The 23,163-nt window shown below is 44.6% G+C and overlaps 1 long non-coding RNA gene across 2 annotated transcripts in view; it reads right to left on the reverse strand.

Annotated features, from left to right (window-relative positions):
- Positions 1-14,278, reverse strand: part of LOC113888483 — a 71,072-nt gene extending 56,794 nt beyond the window's left edge. For both annotated transcript variants that reach the window (XR_003509990.1, XR_003509991.1), the window contains exon 1: positions 13,885-14,278. This is a non-coding gene — a long non-coding RNA (uncharacterized LOC113888483). The remainder of the gene's footprint in view (positions 1-13,884) is intronic.
- Between the last annotated feature and the right edge of the window lie 8,885 nt (positions 14,279-23,163).

The following is a 23,163-nucleotide window of genomic DNA, read 5'->3' on the forward strand; positions in this document are numbered from 1 at the left end:
TTTTGGCTAACCCTAACACATCAAAAAGTCCCCTTGGGTCATGTAACCCCTTCTGAATATTTTATAGGTGTCCAAGATCCCATCTGGACCCTTAACACTCCAGGCTGACTGACATCTCTAGTAGTACTAATACCGCCTCCTACCTGAAATGGTTATTAGGAGGATGGAATACGAAAGTACATATGAAGTACTTAGCATAGTGCCTCACACACAGGAGGCACTCAATAATGTTAGTTATTCCTACTGTTACTAACAGCTTCAACAGCAGCAACAATAATATTGACCAGTTCAGGAAAGAAATAATAAGGGCTGAATAAGGCAAAGTCACTGAGGAATCCGATGAGGACAGCATATGCCTGAAATGGGCAGTCACTGTGGGGTCCCTGAGGTGCAGATAAATGTATAGAGAAAGTCTTCAAGGCTGGTGCCCAGCCAGTGGTGGGCAGGGCAGGTTGCTTGGTCACCAGGCTGAGGTAGGCGATGCCCTGGGAGGTAGCCCCCTTCAAGGCAGGCCCTGTCACCAGGGTTCAATTCCCAGCTCTGTTGATCTGGTAGGAACTGTCACTATGGCAGCATCTGCTTGCCTTCCTTGACGTGGGAGGAGACGCAGGACCCTCTGGCCTGTTGTCTTGGAGAAAGGCCAGAAGGGAATACGTGCCTGGTGGGGCTGCCAAAGGAGGAAAGGGAGGGGCAGCTAACAAAACTTGGTGCTGCCTTGGGCCAGGTTCCTATGGGAGCTGATAAGCAAGGTCTGCCTTGTCCTCATTTTTGTCACTTTGTGAACCATTTGGGGTCCTAGGAATCAATCAGATGCTGTCCAGAAGCATCCCAGGTGACACAGCCTGGGTGCAGGGTTTTTGCAGGAAGCTCTCAGGAGGTCTCCAGGCAGAAAGGCTGTCTCCTCTGCTCACCCTCAACAACAGGCATCAGAAACCTCTGCTGGGGTGGGAGTTAGGTTCAGAGGTGGCCCAGACATGGAGAAGCCAGGGGCCAAAGAGCCTACAGGGCCACTAAGTTGGCAACTGACAATACTTTCTTGAGCACTTCTACGGGCCAAGCAGTGTGCTGAGAACCTTGCAAGAATGAGCTTGTTTATTCCTCAAAAAACCCTATGAGGTGACTACTGTGAGTGTTCCCATTATACAGGTGAAGAAACTTAAGTTTAAGGAGGCTAAGCAAGTTACCCAAAGTTGCTGGACTAGGATTCAGGTGCTCATCATCATAAAAGAAATAGCTGCTCTTTACTGAGCACTAACTATGGGGCAGACCCTTGCTATGAATTATCTCTTTGGTTCCTTACTATTGCTCTATGACATAGGTGTAATTATTACTCTTTCCATTGTACAGAGCTAAGGCAATTAGGTGGTTAAGAAACTTTCCAAGATCGCATAGTTAGTAGAAGACAGAACAGGAATTTGAACTTAAGCAAATGATTCCAACTCTCAGCCCTTGAACCTTCTACTACTTCTCTCTCTCTCTTTTTTCCAAAACAGCTCTTTTACCAGGGAAAACCTGAAGACAACTACAATCATCTATCTTGGACCATTTGCTTTCAATGATCTGCTTGCTCTAATATCCCCATGGAAACTGGAGAGTCGGGATCATTACAGATGGGAGAACTGAGGCCTAGGGAGACCAAGTGACTTGTCAGGCATTAGACATGGAGCAAGTGACTGAGGCCTTAAGAGACCCTTAGGCCCACTGACTCCCATGACTGAACATGACAATAAAAAGGACAAACCCTGCAGAAAAGAGGTAGGAGTCTTCGTCTGGCATCTCCAACTCAAAAGAGATTTTAGAGAAATTATAGCCAGTGTAAGATCTTTCCAGGAAGGAGCTAAGAAAAAGAAAAAAAAAATGTTTTTCTGTAGTAATGTTAAGTCAATCCATGCACTCCAGTCAAAGTAAAAACTTGGTCTCCTTCAAATGGGGTCTTAGGTTATGGCTCCAAGACAGACTTGCTCCCATGGGAATATTCTGGAAATCTCTGGGCATGGATTTGTTGTACCCATGAGTTTGAGTCACATCAACACGAATTCAATGAGTCTGTATTGGTGGATGCCAAATATTCCTTGCCTCGTGTTGCAAGTTTGATAATGAGAATCAGACAAGAAGGACTTGGGTGAGCTGGAAACCCAAGAATCCAAGCCAACAAGAATGTTGTTTAGCCTACTCTGGGCCCCTTTCCTGGCTCTCTCCCCTTTTGCAGGCCCCTTTTAGCTGAGAGCATCCAGGAAGTCATTCCCTACCTCTGCTCTTGGCACTAGCTTCCGGAAGGGAGTGGGAGGAAGAAAATACCAAGTATGTTTCACATCCCCAGGGTCTATGAAACTAACAATAGTCACAGGGGTCTCAGGAATGTACTTCTCAATGCCATAGTTGCAGTTTTACTCAGTTTTCAGTTCTCAAGAATCAAAACCAGGTTCCCAGGCCCACCCCTACAATGATACTTAATAACCCTGGCAACATTATTCTGCCATTAAAACCAACTCCCCCTTCTTTCTTGGTGTTTAAAGTTACTGAGGCTCTTCAGGGCTCAGACTCTTCACACCCAAGAAAATCTGTTGCTGCATAGATTGGCCTCCAGTACAACCCAGCCTGATACACACCACAAGGTAGGAGGTAGATACTGTACGCATGCGCGCATGTTAAGTTGTATTCAACTCTTTGTTACCCCATGGACTGTAGCCCGCCAGGATCCTCTGTCCATGAGATTTCCCAGGCAGGAATACTGGAGTGGGTTGCAATTTCCTCTTCCAGGGGATCTTCCAGACCCAGGGATTGAAGCCGCATCTCCTGCATCTCCTGCATTGCAGGCGGATTTCTTACTGTTTGAGCCATCATGGAAGCCCGATATACACCATGGGGAATCCTTAATAGCAGAATACTCTGTGTAATCATGCAGGCCCTAGGACCAGACAGATAGATCCACTTTGCTACTCACCAGCTGACTGAACTTGTACAAGTCCCTTAGTGGCTCTGTGCCTCAGTTTCCTCCTCTGGGATATGGGAATACTAAGAGTGCCTATCTGATGGAGCTGTGGAAGAGATTCAGTGAGATAATGCATGCCAGGACAGTGGCACAGCACCTGGCACTCGGCTTAGTAAATAATGGCTATAGGCAAAGAGGAAGACTTGCTGTCTCAGAAACTTTGCCTTGAAGAAGCATTTCTCTGGCTCCAATTTCCCCTGTTTTGAAGTGAAGGGCTGAAGGCTGAGACCCGAGGAAAGAAGTGGAGCAAAGGGGTGTGTACATTTGTATTTTTTGGTCCCTCTGTGCAGGTGGTGGAATCATAGGTCCCCAACCAGGGACTGAACCCAGTCTGGCAGTGAGAGTGCTGAGTCCTAACTACTGGACCGCCTGGGAAACCCCCAAAGGCGTGTATCTTGATGCTGACCCCTTTCCTTTCGGCACTTAGAGAACAGGACAATATTGAGAGAGGGCCTACGGTTGAAGGAAATGAAATCAGTAATGTGATGAAGTGAGGGGTGATGGGTGGGGAGAAGCTGTTTAAAGAAGGGTGGGGTGGTGGGAGATGAGGGCCTAAAAACTCAGAGGTTGAAATCCCATGAAACAAGAGAACCCACAGCAACACCATGAGCTGAATGAAGGAAAGAGAAAGAAAAGTTTACAAAGTCAAAGAAGGGATAGAAGAAGGAAGCTTCAAAAGGGATTCACAGGAGAGCTTGGGCAGAAAGGTCTGAATTCTGGGAACCGCTTTGGTCTTTCTCAGAAATGCCTTGACCAAAGATTTTGTGCCAAAGGGCCTGAAATATGCTCATTATTGAATAAATGGTCAGTTTGTTCACTCAGACTTGCTCTTATTAAAAAGAACAGTGTGCTCTCCACTCACCTCTGCAGAAACTAGCCCCAGGGAACAAGGTCGCAAACCAGCCTCCCCAAATGAGGTCTCATATCACAGGTTTCTAAGCCAGAGACACCCGGACTTTCCCACTTTGGAAAATGGGTTTCATTCCCTCAGGCTGGAAAACTCAGTTCTTGCCTCCAGAAAGTTACCACAGGAAGGAGTTACAGCCATCTCTGAATCGTCAAAGGAGCTGGTCAACAAATAGTTTAGCTGGGTCCACTCTTGGAGTTTCCGATTCAACTGGTTGAGGTGGGGACTCCAACATATTTTTTAATGTGCCCCCAAATGATTTTGGACTTCCCTGGTGGCTCAGATGGTAAAGTGTCTGCCTACAATGCGGGAAACCCAGGTTCAATCCCTGGGTCAGAAAGATCTCCTGGAGAAGGAAATGGTAACCCACTCCGGTATTTTTGCCTGGAAAATCCCATGGACCGAGAAGCCTGGTAGGCTACAGGCCATGGGGTCGCAAAGAGTCGGACACAACTGAGCGACTTCACTCTCACTTTCACTTTCAAATGATTTTGTCACTAAGCAGGTTTTGACTTTGGAGACAAGTATGCTTTGCTTAGATGAAGGGGACTACAATATAATCTATTCGTAACAAAGACTGAGGAATCTGAGGCTCAGAGACATTGAACACTTGTTCAAGGTCACACAGCTAATTAGAACGAAACCAGAACTGGGATTCAGGTCTCTGCCTCTCAATTTCCTGTAAGCTCCACTAACTGACTGACTTTGCTTCTTAATAAGATTGTCCTTTCAAGTTTAAGTATGGGAACAGTAGATATCCCCTCCAGGTTCTAATGAGTTAAACAGCAATGCTACCTTTGGGGAATAATCCTTAGAAAACAAAACATGACAATCCCCAGTTCTATGAAAAGCATCAAGCAGAGTTTTAAAAAGAAAAGAAAATATAGCCCTTTCCATTATGACCACCCATAAGGAGAAATTCATCACATGATTTATGTGTAGAGACCATATTTGTGGCTATAATGTTTCAGTTATAAATTATTCAGCATTGGAGAGTTCCCTGGTGGTCCAGTGGTTAGGACTAGGTGCTTTCACTGCTGTGGCCCTCGGTTCAATCCCTAGTCAGGGACCTAAGACTGTGTATGCCATGTAGCACAGCCAAAATAAGTAAGTAAACAGACAAATAATTCAGCATCAAAGAAGGGACACCCTAGCTTTAAGATGAGTGTGTGTGTGTGTGTGTGTGTGTGTGTGTGTGTGTGTGTTCAGTCATGTCCAACTCTTTTGTGACCCCATGAACTGTAGTCTGCCAGGCTCCTCTGTCCATGGGATTTTGCAGGCAATAATAATGGAGTGGGTTACCATTTCCTACTCCAGGGGATCTTCCTGACCCAGGGATCGAACCTGCATCTCTTGTGTCTCCTATGTTGGCCGGCGGGTTCTTTACCAATTGAGCCACCAGGGAAGTTCCAGGACATTCATTAATTTAACAGCCAAAGCCATTTTTTTTTCAAAGCAGCAAAGAGCAATAATTACTGGCCATCAGTTCGAAGCCTTTAAAAGAAAAAACCCATTTATATTAGATAGGATCTAAAGTCATTTTCCAAATACCAAGATTTTGAGGTAAATGGGAAACCACAAATAATAACTGGCTATAGTTCAAATGCAGACTTCCCTGGTGGCTCAGAAGGTAAAAGTGTCTGCCTACAATGTGGGAGACCCAGGTTCGATCCCTGGGTCAGGAATATCCCTTGGAGGAGGGCATGGCAACCCACTCCAGTATTCTTGTCTGGAGAATCCCAGGGACAGGAGAGCCTGGTGGGCTGCCGTCTACGGGGTCACACAGAGTCAGACATGACTGAAGTGACTTAGCAGCAGCATCCATCCCTAGAGGAGAAAAGTGGCCAGATTTTTAACTAGCATGTGTTGGAGGTATGTCAGGAGACTTTTCCAGCACATCCAACTCTCAGAGCATTTCTCCTTTCCAGATGTGTCTTCTCCATCTGTAAAATGGGTACCAACTATCACTGCTCTTTCATAGCCCACAGCATGCTCAACCACCCCCAAAGGATTTAAAGGTTGCTACTGCTGCTCTCACTCTTCAGACTAAAGACAGTTCTTAAGCCACACAAATGACTGCTCTGATATCCACCTTCTCCTAATCCTACGTGTGGCCTAAAGCAAACACCGAAATTCCCTTGACCATACCTGGATGTTGGCAGCAAAGAGATGCAAGATGATGAAGCAAGCCCAGGCAGAGTGACAAGAAAAGCTACACCTGTACCTGTTTGTCACTATTCCCTTTGCAGAGGGTGACATCACTGTTTATTTCTATTAGAATAACTCCTCATGGGAGGGCCTCAAACTTGTCCTCTTTGCAGGAAGGCAAGTCAGAGAGAAGCCGACTCCTACTCAGTGCTCAGCCTCTGGAAAACTCTGGAACCAACCTAGCTGACCTCTGAGTTCAGGGACGATGCAGCAGTAGCTTTGTTCCAAATGTCTTACAACATACACCTCTAAAGTTCCTTTGCCATTGTCTGCTGCTGCAGCGGCCACCAGCAGAAATGACCCTAAATAGCCATTCACTTCACAGTGAATTTAGAGGGACTTGATGCTGGAAAATGCTTTTGACACAGTTCTAGTTGGAGATGAATTAAAAACATGTTTGCTTAAATAATTGAAGGTGAAATGTGTATTGCGTGTGTTTCACATGCAGTTAGGGATTTCTGCCCCAGCCTTTGGTGATGCCAATTATGAGTTTCTGCCTAGCACTTGATTTAAGATGCAAAACCTGAATTATCAGAAGATCTCAAGAGAAGGAATAAAGTATACTTTGATATACTGCAGTTGGAGTACAAATTGGTTTAAAAAAACACTTTAGAAAGCACTTTAGCAATGTATATATATATATATATATATAAAACTGAACAAACCCAATCCCAGGAATTCATCTTAAGGAAATAGTGAGCCAAACGCATATAATAGAGTCCACAGACGTTCATGATGGCATTGTTGAAGTGCTCATAAAGGAACAGAGTGGCAATGATTATTTTTTAAAATCATAAACATCTCTGTGTGATGAAAGACACTAAAATCAAAGTCAAGATAAATAGTAGACTAGTTACTGTATTTGCAATATAGATCACAGTTAAATTATTACTACTCAAAATATAGAGAGATTCTGGTTATCACAATGAGAAAGAACAACCCAGTAGAAAAATAGGCAAAGGATATGAAATGCCAATGCAGAAGAAGAAATGCAGATGTGCCATACACATACTTCAGCCTCACTAGCACTCAAAAAAATACACAAAGGAAAAGGAGACTTTTTTCCAGCAATCACTTTGTCAAAGATTGAAAGGATCAACCAACCTAACTGAAATGGGTGAGGAAGAGCATGGAGAAATGGCCATTTTGGGGGGAGAAGGTAAGTCACCATCAAGTTCCTGGAGGCAAATGAGCAGGCTCTCTAAAAAATAAAAGAGATGTGCAAACTAAACTCTTTGAACCAATAAGGTCACTACTGTGAATCTGTGTGTGTGTTCAGCCACTCAGTCAAGTCCCACTTTTTTGTGATCCAACGGACTGTATCCCGCTGGGCTCCTCTGTCCATGGAACTTTCCAGGCAAGAATACTGGAATGGGTTGCCATTTCCTCCTTTGGTGGAATCTTCCCAACCCAGGGACTGAACCTGTGTCTCCTAAGTCTCCTGCATTGGTGGGCAGATTCTTTATCACTGAGCCACCTGGAAATTCCACTGTGAATTTACACTACAAAAATTATGGCCACAGTATGGAGAGACATATGTAGAAGGAAGTAGGCTGCACCACTATTTAATAATTTGTAAAACTTTGAAACAATGTAAAAATTCACCAATAAAGCTTGGATTAAAAAAAAATTAGGTCACAACTGGATGACAGAATACTATGCAACTGCTAAAAAGAATGAACTAGCTAGATGTATACTGGCAGGCAAAGACCTCCAGACACAGTGTCCAGTGAAGTGCACACTATAGAGCAGTATATGGTGTCTTGGTCACATCTTTTATGACTATTTTAGGCACATGAATACATATATGAATATTCATAGAAACACACACTTAACTATACATACCAAACTGTGAACATAGTGGGTAATCAGTGGTGGAGAGGCCAGGAACATTCTACTTCATATTCCTATTTTTACAAGCCATAAGCATGTATTATTTTGATCATAAAAATGCTTTCTTTAAAGAAGGAGTGAGGCAAGCTGTACTACTCCCCCACAATGTCCAGCTCCCACTCCAAACCTCTAAAAATGTCCCCTTCAAGGACATGGTGTTCCAGAATCTAAGACAATTTCTAATTCCCAAAGACATGAGCTTTTGCTGTTTAGAAGTTGAACTAGGACGAGAAAGTCTGGAAAGAGGTAGAAGCGTTGTTGCCTTTTTTCAGAAGAGCTTGTTTCATGTAGTGGTGACATTATGGACATCCTTTCTAGAACGATCTCCCTCTCCCATTCTTCCAAGTCTCCCACCTTTCTTTATGCCATGCCTCCTTTTCTCCTTATCTCTTTCATAATGTTTGGAGAAAGGGAAATGGCTAGCTCATTTCAGTTCCTTTTTTGTTTTTCCTTCAACTCCAGGATTCAATCCCATTCTTTCATCCTAAAGAAATTTCACTCTAACCTCTATACCACCCCAGTCTATTTGGCACAAGGCTCATCCCAGTACTTCCAATTTCCCCTTAAATAAGACTGACAATTCCAGCTCTGGGAGTCTTCAGAATTTAGGGAGCATCTACATGTGATCCTAGGCTGTGTACCAACACCAACAGCCAGCAGACCAGGAGCTACAAACCTAGATGACGCTGGCATTACATGCCTGTGGTAGCGGATGTGGGCCCTTCCCTGGGGAGTGCATCAGTAGTTTTCATCAGGCTTTCAAGGAGGTCCTTGGTCCATGCAATGTTAATAATGACCAAGGTAGAGGGACTGGGATGATTTAATCACCCACTGGGTATCTTGGCAGAACACCCAGGCCTTAGGTTTCCAGCTAGCTGCATGGCTTGGTGAATCAGACAACCATACGCTCAAAAGGAATGGAGATCCGGAGATACAAGGAAGCAGGCCTTTGAGGCCTCCCAGAGAAACCTGTTCCTCTGCTACAGCCCACACAACTCAGCCTTGGACATGACCTCCAAGTCCCACTGAATGAGCCAATCCACACTCAAATATACAAGACTATAGCTGGGCAGGCTCCTTTGTACATGGAATTCTCCAGGCAAGAACACTGGAGTGGGTAGCCAGTCTCTTCTCCAGGGGATCTTCCCAACCCAGGTATCGAACCCAGGTTTGCTGCATTGCAAGCAGATTCTTTACTGTCTAGTCACCAAGGAGGCCCCATACAAGAACACAGCTGGGTATGAAGCTGTGTAAAGAGCATAAGGAGGCAGCAGATCTGATTTTTAGCTTTTAGGAGGACTTCTGTTCTGACATATGGTAGCTGTGTGACCTTGGGTAGCTTACTGCACTTCTCTGGGCCTCATTTGCCTCATCCAAAGAGAACGTTTGAATCAGGTGAACTTCACGAGGCAGTTGCAGCTCTACCGTGCTATGACTCGCCCCTCTCGGATAGGCATTTCCACCAAGCTCTCCAGGACAGAGAACGACTTCACTCTCACTTTCCAGCATCACATCTTAAAGTCACACAGTTTCCTCTTGTGGTTGAACCTAAATGCTTCCTACTGCGATGGAAGCTTGCCGCTTGCATGTGGGAAATTGCTGGTCCATGTACAGAGCACGGTAGACTGCTAACTCTAATGCCCTCACCTCAGTCTCTACCTCAAACCCAGTCTGCAATGATTATTCAGTGGTTAATCCTCAAGAACTCTATCCTTTCAAGGCAGCTTGTAAGGAAAAGAAGGAATTAACAAAGAGTCACGGGAATCAGGAAGGGTCAATGGTCATAAGAGTGGTTTTGCTTTTGCTTTAAATTTCCTTAAAGATGGCCATGACTTCCTACTGGCAAAAGGGACCCTGGAAACTGGTCAAGAAACCTCTCCTGCGAACAGGACTCTGGTCCAGATGGAGCACTGGGGCCACTGGAGAGGACCCCATAGCATTCAGCTTCCAAGATGGTCCTTTAGAACTGCTTCTGCAGGAGGATGAGTCTGAAGGATAAAAGCAATTTTCCAACTACATTTAATTCCCACCTCCAGGGCTCTCTGGTCAGCAGGGTGCATTCAGATTGATGGGATTTCCTTGAGGCTGCACTGATGATACCTCTGGACCAGGAAATTAAAGGCCGTGCTGAAAGTGTCAGGATGTGAAAGGAAGTAACCCCAGAGAACTGAGTCACGCAAGGTTGGATGAGGATATAGGTTTTTTGCAGTCAAAGCAGAGCAGAGAACTGAGGCAGACTGCCCAATAAGGCAGCAGAAAAACAGGACTAGGGCCCGAACTATTGAGATAATTGCCTTAATTCTTCACTTCCCTTTCATAATAACCTTGAGTTTATATAGAGCCTTTCTTCTAAGGAGCTCAAAATACTTGCAGGGATATTATCTTAGTTGTCATCACACCATCACAGTCAGTGAGAGCAATGATCATTATCAGCTTCATTTTACACATGGGGGAAGGAAAGCCTAGAGGGCTGAAGGGAGTCATCCAAGTTTACTCAACAAGACAGTGACAGCCTCCAAACTCAGTGCAAAAATGCTCTTGCCTGGCATTGCCCAAAGAATGTTCTTCCCCACACCAGCTCCGCCAAATGCTTGCTGGAACACCAGGTTCTGTGGGCAAAGATATACACTAGCTTAGTGATGGCTTTTAGAAGCCCTGCAATAAACAAAACTGTTTCTGTTTAAGCAAGAATTTCTCAAAGTTAACTTAACCACAAAACTCAGTGGGTGTGTGTGGGGGGGTGGGTGGGTGTGAGTGGGGGGATAGGTGGGTGTGAGTGTGTGTGTAACACCTACTACCATCCTATGGAACTAGTCTTTTCAGAACCCGCCTTAGGAAGCACTGTCCTAGCCATTAGGCTAATCTGAGTATCACCATAGTAACAGATCACTTCCGTTCTAGCCCAAGCTGTAGAGGATGTTTCTTAGAGAAATGCCCCATACCTTCTGATACTGACAGCCAGTGACCAAAGGACCTTGATGCACCCAAAGGACCTCAGGGCATCATTTCCTCTGCAGCAGGGCACTGGCCAGATGAGAGGAAGCCGATTCAAGCTTGCCTACTTCTGCTGGCACACCACATCTTTCAAATAGAAGCCAGAGCTATTTTGGGTCTTCATTGAAGGGAGTAAATGCCTGGGATGCTGGTCCAAACATTCAAGGTCCACACTCTTAACTAGCAGAATATTGTGCTCACCAGGCACTTCCAGTAGAAATCATCCATCTCTTAGGTTCATTCCTAGTGCCATTCATCAGCCCATGCAATCAGTGCCCACACAACAAAACAGAAGACTCAGAATCTGCCCCTCTTCTGGCTTCATTGCATGAGTATTAGAGTGGTCATCATATATCCATTTTAGAACTAACACACGGCACAGAAATATTGTGCTATTATTAATTACCAGTGACACTACTAAAAGTACCTAAAATGTAAAACTCCCTGAAGACTCTGTCCTGATTAATTTGTATTTTATATACAATTCGGGGCTTCCTAGGTGGCGCTAGTGGTAAAGAATCCACTTGCCAATACCGGAGACATAAGAGACACGGGTTTGACGCGGGTCAGAAAGATCCCCTGGAGGAGGGCATGGCAACTCTAATATTGTTGGCTGGAGAATCCCATGGACAGAGGAGCCTGGTGGGCTATGGTCCGTAGGATCTCAAAGAATCAGACACAAGTGAAGTGACTTAGCACGCACGCATATAAAATTCAAATGATAGAAGATCACAGAGGATTTCATATTTACTACTGCCATTTTCACGTTTTCTTTTAGTGTTTATTAAACATCCACACCATGAGGGAAAACACTTCCACTGAAATTGGTAAATTTGTACGCAAAAAGTAAATGTAATACAAATATACCTTTCTGTATCCATCCATTGTTATGGGAACAATTTTGTATAAATTGCTTTTTGGTATAATATTCACTGTAAAGGTCACAGGGGCACTGTTATTTAAGATGATCTGATTATGAATCCTTTTGTAAAACAACAAATTCTGCAATGTGAATACTGTCGCCATCTAGTTCATTTGCCTTGTTAATCCATAATTATATATATCAGATTTGCTTAAAGCAAAACACACTAATATTAATAAACGAGCTAGACATTTCTTAAGATGGGGATGTATTCTGATCTGTATCAGTCTGCAATACTGGCTCCTTTTGAATTCACTATTAATCACCATCCCAGTCCAAGGAGATTCATCCTAACTTTGTTGAGAATGTAACAGTGACCCGTCCAAGGATTCCTCTATCTTTATATATGCTGTCACTTCAATGTAACCACCTGGTGAATTAATTCTTCAAAACCCATTCAAATGTCACTTCCCCCATGAAACCTTTCTTGATCTTCTCCCCACTCCTCTAGGCAGGCTTCCCTCTTCCATGGTCTTACAGTACCCTGCCCAGGCCTTGTCAAACTCTACTGTAATTATCTGTTTACACCTTCTCTCTCGCCTACCAGACTGTACACTCCCTGAGAGCTGAGATGATGTTTCATTCATTTATTCATTTCTATACTTCCAATACCTAACACCTCTGGTGCATAGCAGGTGTTTAATAAATGTCAGTTGTTTGACTAAATGATCACTGTTCTTAATTGTACATTTTTCGACCCTGAAAAACAACACTTTATTAAAATCATAAATTAAAATGTCAAAGAGGAGGCTTACTAGTTCTGTTCATTTTTATTGAACTCTTCTCTCTTTGGTAAAAAAAAAAAAAAATTGCCATGCCAATTCACACCTTATGGATCAACCAACAAAAAACCCTCTAAACCAAATTCACAACTAATGCATAATGCTTTTAGTATGTCCGTTTTCTCCAAACATAATACAGCTACCTCCTAACCCACTGCTAACATCACTGCAGTAAAGACATGAGGATTCACTAATTAAAGGGGTGGGGTGAGGAAGTGGGGTGGGGGGAGTTACTGCAGGGATCACTGTAAGAGCTTTGTATCCTCATTGGCTGAGAAGAGAAGCCTGTTAAGAAAGTTGGGCATCTTTGGGGGAACAATAATGATGTCCAGTAGGACTTGGCCAACCTGGCTAGAGATTCCACATCCAGAATGTCCTAAGCGACAGCCCCAGCTGGGGGGATTTCCATGACTTTGAAACCATCATTACCCTTCTGATGTGGACAGAACAGGTTGAACCTGATCTGCCTGTGTGTTACTGCAATCTGGCTTGGCATGGGATGATACCCAAGGACATGTAATGCCAAGAGTAGCCCAGCCCCGTGGTGCAGACACACACACACACACACACACACACACACACACACCCCACTCCAAATCACGCTCAAAAACCCCACACAAAACCTGCACCATCTCCCTCCCAAATTTGCATTCCTGTGTGCCATCACACACAGGGAGTGCCCCTCACATTCCCTCACTTCCCCAGACTGCCCCATCCACACCCCACTCTACCGGCAGACTGTAGCCTAGCCTGGAACTGGAAGCTGGTGGGGACTGGTTTTGTTGTAGGCAACAAAGCCTCATGCACCCAGGCGTCCCGCTGACTCTATCCATCTCTCCCCGCCCCCACCCATGAGCGCCCCCAACAAGAGAAAGCTCAGCTCTGGGAAGTGGATGTGGGCACTGGGGGCCCAAAGAAAGAGAGCTTTAGAGGTGGGCAGGGTCACGAGTCCGGGCAGCTACCGAGCTCTCTCCATGAAGCCACAGGGACGGCGAACTGGCAAAGGGACCGGACTGCCCTCCCACTGCATCGCATCCCATCTATTCATAGAAAAAGACCAAAACCTGAGAAATAATCTTACCCTCCCGTCTGCCCCGTGCCCTACCCCCCTCCCCACCCCCGCCCCAACGGCTCTTGGAGCCACTGGCGTTCCAACAGCCTGCAACAAAGCGCCCCCGACACAGACCTGTTCCAGCCTCTTCGTGGCCCGAGCAGAGGGGAGCCGTTGCCGAGGGTTCTGCCCTTCGGCGCCGGGCAGCAGGCGCCGGGGATGGAAGGAGGAGCAAGTACTGGGAGAGGAATGAGGACAAGAGGGGATGGGAGTCACAGCAGCCGCGGCGGTGGCCGTAGAAGGAGGAAGAGGAGGAGGTGGACGAGGAGGAGAAGGAGGAGGAGGCGGCTTCTGTGGCAGCTGCGGAGGATGCTCCGGCGAGGGGCAGGGCTGGGCGCGCGGGGCGTGGGCTCACGTGCGCCCCATGGCCTGGGGATGCGCGCGCGCCTGTGTGTGTAAGAGCATCTGGGTGTATTTTGACTGCGATTATTCCAATTCCGACCTAGTCTGGAATTTATGGTTCCTGCAGCCAGGCGGAACTGAAGCCCTTTCAGTCTCCCAAACCTGATTATGCTGGTCTGGGGATCGGGGTTGGAGGTGCAATGAGCGAGATGGGGGAGAAGGGGCTCAGCACTAGGGTGCCAGGCCTGCCGTTAATGAACACGTCCTTACCTTCAGTCTTCTTTCTGGGCACTGATAAATTGCATCCTTTAACACGTATCTTTGGAAAACCTATAGCTAAGGAGACTAAGACACCAAGAGACCAAGGATAGTCACCATCACATGGTATTGAGTGAGCTGCTCGATTTGTCGGTGCTGTCTGGACTACCCAGAAGGCAATTTCTGTTCTAACTTGGGGTTAACTTTCAGGAGTTGAGGCACCATAACTTCATACAGGATCTGAGTTTCCGCCTTTTCTCCTATCTCTCACTCCATTGCCAAATCTCTGTGCTTGTACCAAGGTGTGAGGGTAGGTGGGTACTAAGTCCAGCTTCAGCCCTGTCTCACCCTATGGATCATAGCCTGCCAGATTCCTCTGCCCATGGGATTCTCCAGGGAAGAATACTGGAGTGGGTTGCCATGCCCTCCTCCAAGGGATCCTCCCAACCCAGGGATCGAGCCCACATTTCTTACATCTCCTGCATTAGGCAGGTAGGGTCCTTACTGCCAGCGCCACCTGGGAAGCCCTGTAACCAAGGTGGCATGCAGTCGGTTCTCTACTTTTTAGTCTGCTCATCCAGCCAGTATTATCCAGATGCCTGGTTTCACTGGTGTCAAGCAGTCACTTCGTCCTCATGCCACTCTCCCTCTAGAAGTGGGGCACTCAGTTTAGATGAGAACCAAGACTTGTTTCCTGGAAGTCAGAGGGGTGAAGAATATCAGGCATCCAGCTGGAGACTATTTGGATCTGCACCCCTCAAGCTAAGATAAAGTGAATCCAATTGAAAGACACATAATTTTTCTCCATGACCGAATCCTTGATGAACCCCTTTCTTTGAGCCCTGCTGAAGGTCTCTTTCCCACTCATGACCTTTTGAGCATTCCAATTCATCTTGTCCAGTGGCTTCTGCTTGTAGATTAACAAAGCACTTCCTAATAGTGGTATCGCTACCATGTCACCTCTGTGAATTAAGCAAGGAAAATATAATTATTTGCATTTTACCGATGAGGAAACAGATTTAACAAAATTAAGTGTATTTGCCTAACATTATGAGGAACCATGTACCAAGGGCACAGGATAAAAATCTTTGGAACTGACCAAGCCCCATAGCAACTGTTGTCATGAGCCTCCAGATCTAAACTGACCAGTTCCCCTGACCCCGTATTAGGTAAAATACCCACCCTATAGCATCCTAACCAATCACCTAATACCAGCATTCCAGTAGGAATTTTCTCTATCTTAAGGCTATAAAGATTGAATGCTAGCCTGCTTAAAGGGTTTGGCTCTTCCTTGAGCCAGCCCCCTGTTCTAACAGCATCTCCCCCTCTAATAAACTTTACTCTCCTCTCATTCTCCCTCATCTCTGGAAATTCTTTTCCAACCCGCACATGGTCCACAACACATTACAGGCTAATAAGGGTTCTTCAAGGGTCACTAGTAGTAAAGAACCTGCCTGCCAATGAAAGAGACTAAGAGATGTGGGTTCAGTCCCTGGGTTGGGAAGATTCCCTGAAGAAGGGCATGTCAACCCACTCCAGTATTCTTGCCTGGAGAATCCCATGGACAGAGGAGTCTGGTGAGCTATGGTCCATAGGGTGGCAAAGAGTCAGACACGGCTGAAGTGACTTAGCACATACACACAGGCTAATAAGTGGCAGATCCAGAATTGGGACTCAAGTCTTCAGATTTTTAGGGCAAAGCTCATTTTTTCCCCTTGTCTTTTTTTTTTTTTTTCCTGCACCATGGGCCTTGTGGGATCTAAGTTCCCCAGTGACCAAGGATCAAACCCAGGCCCTAGCAGTGAAAGCACTGAGTCCTAATCACTGAACCACCAGGCAATTCCCAAAGCTCCTATTTTAAATGACACCTTGCAAAGAAATTTCAAATTCATCTATTGATCTCCATGTTGGAAGGTAATGGTTTAGTGCATTGTCTAAATAGAAATTAAGTAAAATGAGATTTTGAAAAAGTATTTCAGTTAGGTGGATGCATTCAGGTGCAACTCACAAGTTAGGAAACAGAAAAGAGGTAATAACTTTTAGGTCTCAGTCCCCAACCAGCATACAAAAATGTTTCTTTTGATTCTGCTACCAACATCTTCTGTAAGAATAATTTGGTACAGAAAGGACAGTAGAAAGAGGATGTATTTTAATTTCCTGGGGGTGATAACCTTATGAATATTTCCTCCATGAGCTAGGTCTTTGTCTTCTAAGTCACGAGAAGAAACCATCATTTGTCATCAGGGGAGGAACCCTGTCTCCCACACAGCAGCCCAGGCAGTCCCAAGAGTATGCAGATGGCTATCAGGCAGAAGAGGCTGGCAGTGCTGGGGGCAAAAGCTGTGCTCTGGGGCCATACAGCTCTAGCTGAAAAATCTTGGAGAACGACAGTATGGATGCATGCATGCTGCGTCGCTTCAGTCATGTCCGACTCTTTGTGACCCCATGGATTGTAGCCCACCAGGCTCCTCTGTCCATGGGATTCTCCAGGCAAGAATACTGGAGTGGGTTGCCATCCACTTGTAAAATAGGTGGAGAGATGCGAGAACCAAATGGAGTGATACTGTAACTGAGCAGGATGCTCTGGGGCCTTCTCAGGATAGATCCTCTCTCCCATATCCTCTGTTGCAGTGCCTCTCTCTAAAGTACCCAGATAATAGTATCTCATTCATATTTCCTGAGTTTTTCAGATGCTAAAACCACCACCTAATGGAAGAAATTAACTACTTGATGATCAGGAGGATGTAGCGCCCCCCACCCCCACCCACCTACCAGCGCCTAAGGATGTTAACTGCCCTGTAGCCTCAACATCAACCAGAGAGTTGTGCCGGAAATCATCACATTCTTTGAGACGCTCATCCCCCATCTTGCTTTTAAAAATGCTTTGCTTGGGGACTTCCCTGGTTAGAACTTCCAGTGGTTGAAATTCAGCATTTTCACTGCTCAGGCCTGGGTTCAATCCCTGATTGGGGAACTAAGATCCTGCATGCCGTGTGGCATGGCCAAAAAAGAATGCTCCCCAGTGGTGCAGTGGTAAAGAATCTGCCTGCCAATGCAGGAGACACAGGAGACTCGGGTTTGATCCCTGGGTCGGGAAGATCCCCGGGGGGAGGGCATGGCAATCCACTCCAGTGTTCTTGCCTGGGAAATCCCGTGGACAGAAGAGCCTGGTGGGCTACTATCCATAAGGTCACAAAGAGTCAGACACGACTGAAGCGACTTGGCAGGCATGCACAAAATCCTTTGGAAATTCAAGGTTTTGGGGGGCATGAACCCCTCCCCCTGGTTCTCCTTGCTTCCCTGTGCAATAAACCTCTGTGTGCTCCAAACTCTGACCTTTCCATATTTATATTTGTTTGGTCTCACAGTGCCTTGGGCACACAAACTTGCCTGAGACATAGCAAGACTCAATAAATGATAGGTATTATTGTTAGAGAGAGAAAAGCAACAACTACATTAATGAGTCTTTCTCCATTAAAAGCAGAAACTCTTTATCACTGTGCTACCTCAACACTGAGAGCATGCGGAAGAAGAGATTGCTTTTCTCCAGGATAGGAGGATCGAGTGCTGGTGACAGGCGATAGGCAAGATAAACAGAGAGGGATTTCCTGCAACTACTGAGGACCAGCATGGAAGAGAACAGGATTAGAAGACAACGATGAAAAAGAGGGTGTCTAAGATTGGGCCTGTAGGCCAGTTCACAGTTTTGTAACAATGTACATGGTTTACTCAAAGGGGTGTTTTGGCTTTTCTAAACAAGTTCCTTTTATCAAAAGACTTAATAAAGAGCTCCATTCAGAATCTGTCAGAAATACCTGAATCTGACATTTAGCTAGGGACTCCCTGTTCTGATTTGGTACCAAGCAGAGATTATTCTTGTTTGAGCCTTGCCAAGCACAAAGAGCTTGAGTCATAACAATGCTCAGAGCCAAGCTGCAGAAAAATTGTAAAGGAGGTGAAATTTGTCTCTGACACCCTTCGAGGTCTCTCTGTGTTACATACACCCTTATCTTCCCACTTAAAAATCCTTGGACATCAAAATCCCTGACTTTCCCAACCAGGAAAAATGACCTAGATTTAGAATGAAGTGCCTTTATATGCTTCTCAAAAGGAAGACTAGCAGGAGGAAACAACGCTAAGCCCAATGAAATGGATCACTAATGGAAGAAGGTCAGGCTTTCAGGGTGGTAAAGATACCTCGGGTGCCCTCATACCTTTTAGGTATGAGATGTTCCATGAATAAGACCAGGCCTTGGAAATGTAAATTCACATCATAACAGAAACCCAGAACAGGAAGAGGCATTAGTTATTATTTCCAGCCCAACTCCTTTGTTTCCCAAGTATTGATTAAACCAAGGCTCAGAAAGGTTAAGTGACTCTTCCATGACCACAGAGCTCCCAAGGAGAGTCAGGACTTGAATTCCAGGCACAAATCTATTTCCACTACAATGTCTTACTCCATCTACCAGGAAGAAAACCAGGAACAATTGCTTAGGATCGATATCTGAGACTGTTCTGGGTACATAAGGACGACGTGAAAATAAGAACAGAGGACCAAAATTAAGGCGCAGTCCTGCTTCTTGCTTCCTTTAGCTTGTTCCTGACAAGTAATTTTTCTGAGTCTCTATTTCAAACAAGATTGACATGTAGAATCATCTATGTGATGCCAGGCACCTTACTCTGGAAATGATATTAGAGGTATAAGACTATACTGAGGGTGGACAGAATCCTGGTCATTCCCTGAATCTTTTATTTATTATTGTGATAAGAATGTTTAATATGAGACCTACCCTTTTAAAAACATTGTTTAAGTATACAATGTGTGTGTGCTAAGCCGCTTCAGTCATGTCTGACTCTTTGTGACCCCATGGACTGTACTCCACCAGGCTCCTCTGTCCATGGGATTCTTCAGCCAAGACTACTGGAGTGGGTTGCCTGCCATTTCCTCCTCAAGGGGATTTTCCCAACATAAGGATCGAACTCAAGTCTCTTATGTCACCTGCATTGGCAGGTGGGCTCCTTAACACTGGCACCACCTGGGAAGCCCCAAAATTGTTAACTATAGGCACAATGTACAAAAGATCACTGGGATTTAGTCATCTTGCATCACTGAAACTTTATACCCATTGAATAGCCCCTAACCATTCCCCCTCCTCCCAATACCTGGCAACAACCATTCTATTCTCTGGATATTGGTGCCCATTGGGGTGCTGATAGGCATTGCATTGAATCTTTAGGCCACTTGGGGTGATATAGACATGTTAACAATATTAAATATTTAAATCTATGAATACAAGATGTCTTCCCATTTACTTGTGTCTTTTCACATTTCTTTCACAAGTGTTTTGTAGTTTTAAATGTATCAATTTTTGATCTCTTTGGTTAAGTTTATTCCAAAGCAATTTATTATTTTTGATGTTACTGTAAATGATATTGCTTCCTTAAATGCCTTTTTGAATAGTTTCTTCTTGGTGTATAGAAATGCAACTGGTTTGTGTATGTTGATTTTATATTCTGCAACTTCAATGAATTCACTTATTAGCTCTAACAGTTTTGGCGGGGATGTAGGGGGAGTCTTTAGGGCTTTCTACAAAGAGGATCATGTCATCTGCAAACAGAGAAAATTTTTACTGGTTCTTTTCCCATTTGGATCCCTTTTTGTTCCATCCAGTTGCTCTGGCTGGGACTGCCAGTACTATGTTGAATAAAAGTGGCAAGAGTAGGCATCCTTGCCAGGTTCCTGATCTTAAAAGAAAAGTCTTCAGTTTTTCACCACCGAGTATGATGTTAGCTATGGGCATTCCATATATGGCCTTTATTTTATTGAGGTGATTTCCTTTTTTTCCAGCTTTATTAAGGTATAATGAACAAATAAATATTGTATGTATTTAAGATTGTACATCAGTACTCTGTGAAAAGAAGAGAAGGGAAAAGCAAAGGAGAAAAGGAAAGATATACCCATTTGAATTCAGAGTTCCAAAGAATAGCAACGAGAGATAAGAAAGCTTTCCTCAGCAATCAATGCACAGAAATATAGGAAAACAATAGAATGGGAAAGACTAGAGATCTCTTCAAGAAAATTAGAGATACCAAGGGAACACTTCATGCAATGATGGGCTCGATAAAGGACAGAAATGGTATGGATCTAACAGAAGCAGAAGATATTAAGAAGAGATGGCAAGAATACACAGAAGAACTGTACAAAAAAGATCTTCACGACCCAGATAATCACGATGGTGTGATCACTGACCTAGAGCCAGACATCCTGGAAAGTGAAGCCAAATGGGCCTTAGAAAGCATCACTATGAACAAAGCTAGTGTAAGTGATGGAATTCCAGTTGAGCTATTTCAAATCCTGAAAGATAATGCTGTGAAAGTGCTGCACTCAATATGCCACCAAATTTGGAAAACTCAGCAGTGGCCACAGGACTGGAAAAGGTCAGTTTTCATTCCAATCCCAAAGAAAGGCAATGCCAAAGAATGCTCAGACTACCACACAAGTGCACTCATCTCACACGCTAGTAAAGTAATGCTCAAAATTCTCCAAGCCAGGCTTCAGCAATATGTGAACCGTGAATTTCCTGATGTTCAAGCTGGTTTTAGAAAAGGCAGAGGAACCAGAGATCAAATTGCCAACATCCGCTGGATCATGGAAAAAGCAAGAGAGTTCCAGGAAAACATCTACTTCTGCTTTATTGCCTATGCCAAAGCCTTTGACTGTGTGGATCACAATAAACTGTGGAAAATTCTGAAATAGATGGGAATACCAGACCACCTGATCTGCCTCTTGAGAAATTTGTATGCAGGTCAGGAAGCAAGTTAGAACTGGACATGGAACAACAGACTGGTTCCAAATAGGAAAAGGAGTACGTCAAGGCTGTATATTGTCACCCTGCTTATTTAGCTTCTATGCAGAGTACATCATGAGAAACGCTGGACTGGAAGAAGCACAAGCTGGAATCAAGATTTCCGGGAGAAATATCAATAACCTCAGATATGCAGATGACACCACCCTTATGGCAGAAGGTGAAGAGGAACTAAAAAGCCTCTTGATGAAAGTGAAAGTGGAGAGTGAAAAAGTTGGCTTAAAGCTCAACATTCAGAAAATGAAGACCATGGCATCTGGTCCCATCACTTCATGGGAAGTAGATGGGGAAACAGTGGAAACAGTGTCAGACTTTATTTTTGGGGGCTCCAAAATCACTGTAAATGGTGATTGCAGCCATGAAATTGAAAGATGCTTACTCCTTGGAAGGAAAGTTATGTCCAACCTAGATAGCATATTCAAAAGCAGAGACATTACTTTGCCAACAAAGGTTCGTCTAGTCAAGGCTATGGTTTTTCCCGTGGTCATGTATGGATGTGAGAGTTGGACTGTGAAGAAGGCTGAGCGCTGAAGAATTGATGCTTTTGAACTGTGGTGTTGGAGAAGACTCTTGAGAGTCCCTTGGACTGCAAGGAGATCCAACCAGTCCATTCTGAAGATCAGCCCTGGGATTTTTTGGAAGGAATGATGCTAAAGCTGAAACTCCAGTACTTTGGCCACCTCATGTGAAGAGTTGACTCATTGGAAAAGACTCTGATGCTGGGAGGGATTGGGGGCAGGAGGAGAAGGGGACCACAGAGGATGAGATGGCTGGATGGCATCACTGACTCGATGGACATGAGTCTGGGTGAACTCCAGGAGTTGGTGATGGACAGGGAGGCCTGGCTTGCTACGATTCATGGAGTGGCAAAGAGTCGGACACGACTGAGTGACTGAACTGAACTGAACTGAGGAGCATATTATAATGAAAATGAAAGTGAAAATCACTCAGTTGTGTCCAACTCTTTACGACCCCATGGGCTATAGTCCATGGAATTCTCCAGGCCAGAATACTGGAGTGGGTAGCCTTTCCCTTCTCCTGAAGATCTTCCTGACCCAGGAATCAAACCAGGTCTCCTGTACTGCAGGCAGATTCTATACCAACTGAGCTATGAGGGAAGCCCTATTATAATGAGACTCTCCTTAAAATAGAGTACCCAGAAAGAATCTAGTTAGTGAAGGTTTCCAGTTTATTAGGATCCTGTTAATTAAAGTTTTACTGTAATCTCAAAACAGAGAAAATATTGAAAAGAACCTCATCTTTAAAAAAATAGAACATAAAGCCCAACACTATTTAGTCTGTCTTCTTTTTTATTGTAGTATTTCCTATCTTAGCTGTTGACTGATTTTTTCCCAATAAACTGTGGAAAATTCTGAAAGAAATGGGAATACGAGATCACATGACCTGCCTCTTGAGAAATTTGTATGCAGGTCAGGAAGCAACAGGTAGAACTGGACATGGAACAACAGACTGGTTCCCAATGGGAAAAACAGTACACCAAGGCTGTATATTGTCACCCTGCTTATTTAACTTATATGCAGAGTACCTCATGAGAAACGCTGGACTGGAAGAAGCACAAGCTGGAATCAAGATTTCCGGGAGAAATATCAATAACCTCAGATATGCAGATGACACCACCCTTATGGCAGAAAGTGAAGAGGAACTCAAAAGCCTCTTGATGAAAGTGAAGGAGGAGAGTGAAAAAGTTGGCTTAAAGCTTAACATTCAGAAAACTAAGATATTGGCATCTGGTCCCATCACTTCATGGCAAATAGATGGGGAAACAGTGGAAACAGTGACAGACTTTATTTTGGGGAGCTCCAAAATCACTGCAGATGGTGACTGCAGCCATGAAATTAAAAGATGCTTGCTCCTTGGAAGAAAATGT

The sequence above is a fragment of the Bos indicus x Bos taurus genome, unplaced genomic scaffold, assembly GCF_003369695.1.
Source record: "Bos indicus x Bos taurus breed Angus x Brahman F1 hybrid unplaced genomic scaffold, Bos_hybrid_MaternalHap_v2.0 SuperScaffold_100218, whole genome shotgun sequence".
Taxonomy (NCBI): Eukaryota; Metazoa; Chordata; class Mammalia; order Artiodactyla; family Bovidae; genus Bos; species Bos indicus x Bos taurus.